Raw genomic sequence first — 11125 nt, 5'->3', positions numbered from 1 at the left:
TGCCCCATCCCAGCTCAGAACCTGGCTATATGCAAATTAGTCTGTCCCTGGCCCAGTGCATCATGGGAACAGGGCAGACCAAACTACCAAGCCAATTCTTCACCAGAAAGGAGACAAGCTACCGGGGACCGGTTTCTGGCATTTCAGCCTCGTCGGCCCGGCTTGCTTGAATCCTGATGGAGCAGTGAGCAAGGGACTCATGTCTGAGTATACCCTGCCACACCTATAGTGGCCAAAAACGATTCAGAAAAGGGGGTGGTGATGAACAGAGTGTCTGAATTAAGCAGACCACTCTTACCCAGTCCAAAGATCAGGGATTGATCCATCACCGTTATTTAGCTCACTGCCCCATCCCAGCTCAGAACCTGGCTATATGCAAATTAGTCTGTCCCTGGCCCAGTGCATCATGGGAACAGGGCAGACCAAACTACCAAGCCAATTCTTCACCAGAAAGGAGACAAGCTACCGGGGACCGGTTTCTGGCATTTCAGCCTTGTCGGCCAGGCTTGCTTGAATCCTGATGGAGCAGTGAGCAAGGGACTCATGTCTGAGTATACCCTGCCACACCTATAGTGGCCAAAAACGATTCAGAAAAGGGGGTGGTGATGAACAGAGTGTCTGAATTAAGCAGACCACTCTTACCCAGTCCAAAGATCAGGGCTTGATCCATCACCGTTATTTAGCTCACTGCCCCATCCCAGCTCAGAACCTGGCTATATGCAAATTAGTCTGTCCCTGGCCCAGTGAATCATGGGAACAGGGCAGACCAAACTACCAAGCCAATTCTTCACCAGAAAGGAGACAAGCTACCGGGGACCGGTTTCTGGCATTTCAGCCTCGTCGGCCCGGCTTGCTTGAATCCTGATGGAGCAGTGAGCAAGGGACTCATGTCTGAGTATACCCTGCCACACCTATAGTGGCCAAAAACGATTCAGAAAAGGGGGTGGTGATGAACAGAGTGTCTGAATTAAGCAGACCACTCTTACCCAGTCCAAAGATCAGGGCTTGATCCATCACCGTTATTTAGCTCACTGCCCCATCCCAGCTCAGAACCTGGCTATATGCAAATTAGTCTGTCCCTGGCCCAGTGCATTATGGGAACAGGGCAGACCAAACTACCAAGCCAATTCTTCACCAGAAAGGAGACAAGCTACCGGGGACCGGTTTCTGGCATTTCAGCCTCGTCGGCCCGGCTTGCTTGAATCCTGATGGAGCAGTGAGCAAGGGACTCATGTCTGAGTATACCCTGCCACACCTATAGAGGCCAAAAACGATTCAGAAAAGGGGGTGGTGATGAACAGAGTGTCTGAATTAAGCAGACCACTCTTACCCAGTCCAAAGATCAGGGCTTGATCCAACACCGTTATTTAGCTCACTGCCCCATCCCAGCTCAGAACCTGGCTATATGCAAATTAGTCTGTCCCTGGCCCAGTGCATCATGGGAACAGGGCAGACCAAACTACCAAGCCAATTCTTCACCAGAAAGGAGACAAGTTACCGGGGACCGGTTTCTGGCATTTCAGCCTCGTCGGCCCGGCTTGCTTGAATCTTGATGGAGCAGTGAGCAAGGGACTCATGTCTGAGTATACCCTGCCACACCTATAGTGGCCAAAAACGATTCAGAAAAGGGGGTGGTGATGAACAGAGTGTCTGAATTGAGCAGACCACTCTTACCCAGTCCAAAGATCAGGGCTTGATCCATCACCGTTATTTAGCTCACTGCCCCATCCCAGCTCAGAACTTGGCTATATGCAAATTAGTCTGTCCCTGGCCCAGTGCATCATGGGAACAGGGCAGACCAAACTACCAAGCCAATTCTTCACCAGAAAGGAGACAAGCTACCGGGGACCGGTTTCTGGCATTTCAGCCTCGTCGGCCCGGCTTGCTTGAATCCTGATGGAGCAGTGAGCAAGGGACTCATGTCTGAGTATACCCTGCCACACCTATAGTGGCCAAAAACGATTCAGAAAAGGGGGTGGTGATGAACAGAGTGTCTGAATTAAGCAGACCACTCTTACCCAGTCCAAAGATCAGGGCTTGATCCATCACCGTTATTTAGCTCACTGCCCCATCCCAGCTCAGAACCTGGCTATATGGAAATTAGTCTGTCCCTGGCCCAGTGCATCATGGGAACTTGGCAGACCAAACTACCAAGCCAATTCTTCACCAGAAAGGAGACAAGCTACCGGGGACCGGTTTCTGGCATTTCAGCCTCGTCGGCCCGGCTTGCTTGAATCCTGATGGAGCAGTGAGCAAGGGACTCATGTCTGAGTATACCCTGCCACACCTATAGTGGCCAAAAACGATTCAGAAAAGGGGGTGGTGATGAACAGAGTGTCTGAATTAAGCAGACCACTCTTACCCAGTCCAAAGATCAGGGCTTGATCCATCACCGTTATTTAGCTCACTGCCCCATCCCAGCTCAGAACCTGGCTATATGCAAATTAGTCTGTCCCTGGCCCAGTGCATCATGGGAACAGGGCAGACCAAACTACCAAGCCAATTCTTCACCCGAAAGGAGACAAGCTACCGGGGACCGGTTTCTGGCATTTCAGCCTCGTCGGCCCGGCTTGCTCGAATCCTGATGGAGCAGTGAGCAAGGGACTCATGTCTGAGTATACCCTGCCACACCTATAGTGGCCAAAAACGATTCAGAAAAGGGGGTGGTGATGAACAGAGTGTCTGAATTAAGCAGACCACTCTTACCCAGTCCAAAGATCAGGGCTTGATCCATCACCGTTATTTAGCTCACTCAGATGTGAGTCCCTTGCTCATTGCACCATCAGGATTCAAGCAAGCCGGGCCGACGACGCCTGAAATGGCAGAAACCGGTCCCCGGAAGCTTGTTTCCTTCCCAGTATAAGAATTGGCTTGGTAGTTTGGTTTGCCCTGTTCCCATCATGCACTGGGACAGGAACAGACTAATTTGCATATAGCCAAGTTCTCAGCTGGGATGGTGCAGTGAGCTAAAAAACGGTGATGGATCAAGCCCTGATCTTTGGACTGGGTAAGAGTGGTCTGCTTAATTCAGGCACTCTATTCATCACCACCCCCTTTTCTGAATCATTTTGTCCACCATAAGCGTGGAAGGGTATACTCAGATGTGAGTCCCTTGCTCATTGCACCATCAGGATTCAAGCAAGCCGGGCCGACGACGCCTGAAATGGCAGAAACCGGTCCCCGGAAGCTTGTTGCCTTCCCAGTATAAGAATTGGCTTGGTAGTTTGGTTTGCCCTGTTCCCATCATGCACTGGGACAGGAACAGACTAATTTGCATATAGCCAAGTTCTGAGCTGGGATGGTGCAGTGAGCTAAAAAACGGTGATGGATCAAGCCCTGATCTTTGGACTGGGTAAGAGTGGTCTGCTTAATTCAGGCACTCTATTCATCACCACCCCCTTTTCTGAATCATTTTGTCCACCATAAGCGTGGAAGGGTATACTCAGATGTGAGTCCCTTGCTCATTGCACCATCAGGATTCAAGCAAGCCGGGCCGACGACGCCTGAAATGGCAGAAACAGTTCCCCGGAAGCTTGTTTCCTTCCCAGTATAAGAATTGGCTTGGTAGTTTGGTTTGCCCTGTTCCCATCATGCACTGGGACAGGAACAGACTAATTTGCATATAGCCAAGTTCTGAGCTGGGATGGTGCAGTGAGCTAAAAAACGGTGATGGATCAAGCCCTGATCTTTGGACTGGGTAAGAGTGGTCTGCTTAATTCAGGCACTCTATTCATCACCACCCCCTTTTCTGAATCATTTTGTCCACCATAAGCGTGGAAGGGTATACTCAGATGTGAGTCCCTTGCTCATTGCACCATCAGGATTCAAGCAAGCCGGGCCGACGACGCCTGAAATGGCAGAAACCGGTCCCCGGAAGCTTGTTGCCTTCCCAGTATAAGAATTGGCTTGGTAGTTTGGTTTGCCCTGTTCCCATCATGCACTGGGACAGGAACAGACTAATTTGCATATAGCCAAGTTCTGAGCTGGGATGGTGCAGTGAGCTAAAAAACGGTGATGGATCAAGCCCTGATCTTTATACTGGGTAAGAGTGGTCTGCTTAATTCAGGCACTCTATTCATCACCACCCCCTTTTCTGAATCATTTTGTCCACCATAAGCGTGGAAGGGTATACTCAGATGTGAGTCCCTTGCTCATTGCACCATCAGGATTCAAGCAAGCCGGGCCGACGACGCCTGAAATGGCAGAAACCGGTCCCCGGAAGCTTGTTTCCTTCCCAGTATAAGAATTGGCTTGGTAGTTTGGTTTGCCCTGTTCCCATCATGCACTGGGACAGGAACAGACTAATTTGCATATAGCCAAGTTCTGAGCTGGGATGGTGCAGTGAGCTAAAAAACGGTGATGGATCAAGCCCTGATCTTTGGACTGGGTAAGAGTGGTCTGCTTAATTCAGGCACTCTATTCATCACCACCCCCTTTTCTGAATCATTTTGTCCACCATAAGCGTGGAAGGGTATACTCAGATGTGAGTCCCTTGCTCATTGCACCATCAGGATTCAAGCAAGCCGAGCCGACGACGCCTGAAATGGCAGAAACCGGTCCCCGGAAGCTTGTTTCCTTCCCAGTATAAGAATTGGCTTGGTAGTTTGGTTTGCCCTGTTCCCATCATGCACTGGGACAGGAACAGACTAATTTGCATATAGCCAAGTTCTGAGCTGGGATGGTGCAGTGAGCTAAAAAACGGTGATGGATCAAGCCCTGATCTTTGGACTGGGTAAGAGTGGTCTGCTTAATTCAGGCACTCTATTCATCACCACCCCCTTTTCTGAATCATTTTGTCCACCATAAGCGTGGAAGGGTATACTCAGATGTGAGTCCCTTGCTCATTGCACCATCAGGATTCAAGCAAGCCGGGCCGACGACGCCTGAAATGGCAGAAACCGGTCCCCGGATGCTTGTTTCCATCCCAGTATAAGAATTGGCTTGGTAGTTTGGTTTGCCCTGTTCCCAGCATGCATTGGGACAGGAACAGACTAATTTGCATATAGCCAAGTTCTGAGCTGGGATGGTGCAGTGAGCTAAAAAACGGTGATGGATCAAGCCCTGATCTTTGGACTGGGTAAGAGTGGTCTGCTTAATTCAGGCACTCTATTCATCACCACCCCCTTTTCTGAATCATTTTGTCCACCATAAGCGTGGAAGGGTATACTCAGATGTGAGTCCCTTGCTCATTGCACCATCAGGATTCAAGCTAGCCGGGCCGACGACGCCTGAAATGGCAGAAACCGGTCCCCGGAAGCTTGTTTCCTTCCCAGTATAAGAATTGGCTTGGTAGTTTGGTTTGCCCTGTTCCCATCATTCACTGGGACAGGAACAGACTAATTTGCATATAGCCAAGTTCTGAGCTGGGATGGTGCAGTGAGCTAAAAAACGGTGATGGATCAAGCCCTGATCTTTGGACTGGGTAAGAGTGGTCTGCTTAATTCAGGCACTCTATTCATCACCACCCCCTTTTCTGAATCATTTTGTCCACCATAAGCATGGAAGGGTATACTCAGATGTGAGTCCCTTGCTCATTGCACCATCAGGATTCAAGCAAGCCGGGCCGACGACGCCTGAAATGGCAGAAACCGGTCCCCGGAAGCTTGTTTCCTTCCCAGTATAAGAATTGGCTAGGGAAGTTTGGTTTGCCCTGTTCCCATTATGCACTGGGACAGGAACAGACTAATTTGCATATAGCCAAGTTCTGAGCTGGGATGGTGCAGTGAGCTAAAAAACGGTGTTGGATCAAGCCCTGATCTTTGGACTGGGTAAGAGTGGTCTGCTTAATTCAGGCACTCTATTCATCACCACCCCCTTTTCTGAATCATTTTGTCCACCATAAGCGTGGAAGGGTATACTCAGATGTGAGTCCCTTGCTCATTGCACCATCAGGATTCAAGCAAGCCGGGCCGACGACGCCTAAAATGACAGAAACCGGTCCCCGGAAGCTTGTTTCCTTCCCAGTATAAGAATTGGCTTGGTAGTTTGGTTTGCCCTGTTCCCATCATGCACTGGGACAGGAACAGACTAATTTGCATATAGCCAAGTTCTGAGCTGGGATGGTGCAGTGAGCTAAAAAACGGTGATGGATCAAGCCCTGATCTTTGGACTGGGTAAGAGTGGTCTGCTTAATTCAGGCACTCTATTCATCACCACCCCCTTTTCTGAATCATTTTGTCCACCATAAGCGTGGAAGGGTATACTCAGATGTGAGTCCCTTGCTCATTGCACCATCAGGATTCAAGCAAGCCGGGCCGACGACGCCTGAAATGGCAGAAACCGGTCCCCGGAAGCTTGTTTCCTTCCCAGTATAAGAATTGGCTTGGTAGTTTGGTTTGCCCTGTTCCCATCATGCACTGGGACAGGAACAGACTAATTTGCATATAGCCAAGTTCTGAGCTGGGATGGTGCAGTGAGCTAAAAAACGGTGATGGATCAAGCCCTGATCTTTGGACTGGTAAGAGTGGTCTGCTTAATTCAGGCACTCTATTCATCACCACCCCCTTTTCTGAATCATTTTGTCCACCATAAGCGTGGAAGGGTATACTCAGATGTTAGTCCCTTGCTCATTGCACCATCAGGATTCAAGCAAGCCGGGCCGACGACGCCTGAAATGGCAGAAACCGGTCCCCGGAAGCTTGTTTCCTACCCAGTATAAGAATTGGCTTGGTAGTTTGGTTTGCCCTGTTCCCATCATGCACTGGGACAGGAACAGACTAATTTGCATGTAGCCAAGTTCTGAGCTGGGATGGTGCAGTGAGCTAAAAAACGGTGATGGATCAAGCCCTGATCTTTGGACTGGGTAAGAGTGGTCTGCTTAATTCAGGCACTCTATTCATCACCACCCCCTTTTCTGAATCATTTTGTCCACCATAAGCGTGGAAGGGTATACTCAGATGTGAGTCCCTTGCTCATTGCACCATCAGGATTCAAGCAAGCCGGGCCGACGACGCCTGAAATGGCAGAAACCGGTCCCCGGATGCTTGTTTCCATCCCAGTATAAGAATTGGCTTGGTAGTTTGGTTTGCCCTGTTCCCAGCATGCATTGGGACAGGAACAGACTAATTTGCATATAGCCAAGTTCTGAGCTGGGATGGTGCAGTGAGCTAAAAAACGGTGATGGATCAAGCCCTGATCTTTGGACTGGGTAAGAGTGGTCTGCTTAATTCAGGCACTCTATTCATCACCACCCCCTTTTCTGAATCATTTTGTCCACCATAAGCGTGGAAGGGTATACTCAGATGTGAGTCCCTTGCTCATTGCACCATCAGGATTCAAGCTAGCCGGGCCGACGACGCCTGAAAAGGCAAAAACCGGTCCCCGGAAGCTTGTTTCCTTCCCAGTATAAGAATTAGCTTGGTAGTTTGGTTTGCCCTGTTCCCATCATTCACTGGGACAGGAACAGACTAATTTGCATATAGCCAAGTTCTGAGCTGGGATGGTGCAGTGAGCTAAAAAACGGTGATGGATCAAGCCCTGATCTTTGGACTGGGTAAGAGTGGTCTGCTTAATTCAGGCACTCTATTCATCACCACCCCCTTTTCTGAATCATTTTGTCCACCATAAGCGTGGAAGGGTATACTCAGATGTGAGTCCCTTGCTCATTGCACCATCAGGATTCAAGCAAGCCGGGCCGACGACGCCTGAAATGGCAGAAACCGGTCCCCGGAAGCTTGTTTCCTTCCCAGTATAAGAATTGGCTTGGTAGTTTGGTTTGCCCTGTTCCCATCATGCACTGGGACAGGAACAGACTAATTTGCATATAGCCAAGATCTGAGCTGGGATGGTGCAGTGAGCTAAAAAACGGTGATGGATCAAGCCCTGATCTTTGGACTGGGTAAGAGTGGTCTGCTTAATTCAGGCACTCTATTCATCACCACCCCCTTTTCTGAATCATTTTGTCCACCATAAGCGTGGAAGGGTATACTCAGATGTGAGTCCCTTGCTCATTGCACCATCAGGATTCAAGCAAGCCGGGCCGACGACGCCTGAAATGGCAGAAACCGGTCCCCGGAAGCTTGTTTCCTTCCCAGTATAAGAATTGGCTAGGGAAGTTTGGTTTGCCCTGATCCCATTATGCACTGGGACAGGAACAGACTAATTTGCATATAGCCAGGTTCTGAGCTGGGATGGTGCAGTGAGCTAAAAAACGGTGATGGATCAAGCCCTGATCTTTGGACTGGGTAAGAGTGGTCTGCTTAATTCAGGCACTCTATTCATCACCACCCCCTTTTCTGAATCATTTTGTCCACCATAAGCGTGGAAGGGTATACTCAGATGTGAGTCCCTTGCTCATTGCACCATCAGGATTCAAGCAAGCCGGGCCGACGACGCCTAAAATGGCAGAAACCGGTCCCCGGAAGCTTGTTTCCTTCCCAGTATAAGAATTGGCTTGGTAGTTTGGTTTGCCCTGTTCCCATCATGCACTGGGACAGGAACAGACTAATTTGCATATAGCCAAGTTCTGAGCTGGGATGGTGCAGTGAGCTAAAAAACGGTGATGGATCAAGCCCTGATCTTTGGACTGGGTAAGAGTGGTCTGCTTAATTCAGGCACTCTATTCATCACCACCCCCTTTTCTGAATAATTTTGTCCACCATAAGCGTGGAAGGGTATACTCAGATGTGAGTCCCTTGCTCATTGCACCATCAGGATTCAAGCAAGCCGGGCCGACGACGCCTGAAATGGCAGAAACCGGTCCCCGGAAGCTTGTTTCCTTCCCAGTATAAGAATTGGCTTGGTAGTTTGGTTTGCCCTGTTCCCATCATGCACTGGGACAGGAACAGACTAATTTGCATATAGCCAAGTTCTGAGCTGGGATGGTGCAGTGAGCTAAAAAACGGTGATGGATCAAGCCCTGATCTTTGGACTGGTAAGAGTGGTCTGCTTAATTCAGGCACTCTATTCATCACCACCCCCTTTTCTGAATCATTTTGTCCACCATAAGCGTGGAAGGGTATACTCAGATGTGAGTCCCTTGCTCATTGCACCATCAGGATTCAAGCAAGCCGGGCCGACGACGCCTGAAATGGCAGAAACCGGTCCCCGGAAGCTTGTTTCCTTCCCAGTATAAGAATTGGCTTGGTAGTTTGGTTTGCCCTGTTCCCATCATGCACTGGGACAGGAACAGACTAATTTGCATATAGCCAAGTTCTGAGCTGGGATGGTGCAGTGAGCTAAAAAACGGTGATGGATCAAGCCCTGATCTTTGGACTGGGTAAGAGTGGTCTGCTTAATTCAGGCACTCTATTCATCACCACCCCCTTTTCTGAATCATACCTGAACAACAGACTCAACTTCTACACCCCCGCCCGCCAACTCCGCTCCGCCAGCCTCGCCCTCGTCGCCGTCCCGCGCATCCAACGAACAACCTCCGGCGGCAGATCCTTCTCCTTCTTAGCCACCAAGACCTGGAACACCCTCCCCACCCTACTGCGGCAGACGCAGGACCTGCTCACCTTCAGGAAGCTCCTCAAGTCCTGGCTCTTCGAACAGTAGCAGCACCCCCTCCCCCCACCCTCCCAGCACCATGAGACCCTCACGGGTATGTAGTGCGCTTTACAAATTCACTGATTGATTGATTGATTGATAGTACAAAAAATACTAATTTTAGTTGAGAAAGAGCTCTCAAAATGTGAACGCTCTCCATATCACTGAATGGGCATGACAGATACTTGTGATGTTGTAAAAAAAGAAACATGTCACTACTTCATATTTGTTATTTTGTGAATCTGTAGAAAATTGGAAGTGTACAATGATTTCTGAAACAAATGTGAGGGGACTGACCCCAATGGAGCTGCATACACCCACCCCTCAGTGCCTTGAGACCCTAATCGGTGAGTAGTGCGCTCTACAAAACTCTGATTGATTGATTGGGAAATTACAGCACCCTAAATATGGAACAAACTAACATGTAAAGCATGACCCTTCATGACATCAGGAACCTTTTGACCACTAGTGACTTCTTAGCACTATTTTGATTCTTTAAAAATTCATATCTCGACTTCTACTAATTAGAGCTTTGTCATTTTGGTCTTGTTTTAATCAGAAACTTATTTTCTATTTGTCTAACCCTGTGTGAAGTCTTTTTGTGTTGTTTTCATTGAGGTGCTGTAATTTAAGTGTTACGCAAATACTTTACACATTGCTGCTTAAGTTAATCCTGACTGCTCTGTGCCAAGCTGACTTACCCTGACTAGGTTGGTGGTCCTTAGTTGTACAGGGTGCAAACCTTTGCTGACTAGTGACCACATTTCTAACACCTTCCCACTAGGGCGTCAATAGCAATATAAAAAGATGATGTGTCCCGTGCTCGCTATGCCACTGGATTCAAGCTCAACTTGCTGATGAGGGGTGATACCCCAAAAACAGTCCCAGGATGCTTTTTTTCCGATCCAAAAAGGACCTGGCCTAATCAAGTTGGACATTTCCCATGGGGAAAGGGTCAAGACTGATTTACATATGGCGGGTTCCAAACTGGAATGGCATGACGAGCAACAAAACGATGGATTTAACACAGATATGTGACTGGGGTGAATATTTGACAATGTTCGGCATGCTGTCCATCATTTCTTTGTGTTGCTATAGTTGGCTTAGTAGGAAGGATATGCCCAGGCGTGGGTCCAGTGCTTGCTATGCCTCTGGATTCAAGCTAGGCTGGCTGATGAGGGGGGAATCCCTGAAACTGGTCCCAGGAAGGACCTCGCCTGACTGTTAGGGCTGGACTGTTCCCATGAGGAGCAGTGTCAAGACTGATTTGCATATGGCTAGGTCCAAACTGGGGTGGCATGGTAAGCAAACAAATGAATGATGGATGTGACCCAGATCTGGGACTAGGGATGAATGTTTGACAGTGGTCAGCATTCCGTCCATCATCTTTTTGTGTGGCTACCATCTATAAAATCAACATTGTCTAGTGTGCACCCGAGCCTTGGCTCCTATTTTGCATTTGACCCCTGTTGTCAACTCACTTAAGGCCACTGGGCAGTTTGGTGAGAGGGAGACCATTATCAACACAGCAGAGTGAGGCCAATGCATGCCCATAGTTTCAGAGAAACTATGGGCCAGAATATCAAGGATGTACTGAGTGACATTAGGCATTTGCAGAGGTAAAACAATGACCTTC

The sequence above is a fragment of the Lissotriton helveticus genome, chromosome 2_1 (genome assembly GCF_964261635.1).
Source record: "Lissotriton helveticus chromosome 2_1, aLisHel1.1, whole genome shotgun sequence".
NCBI lineage: Eukaryota > Metazoa > Chordata > Amphibia > Caudata > Salamandridae > Lissotriton > Lissotriton helveticus.
This window is presented reverse-complemented; position numbering follows the sequence as displayed.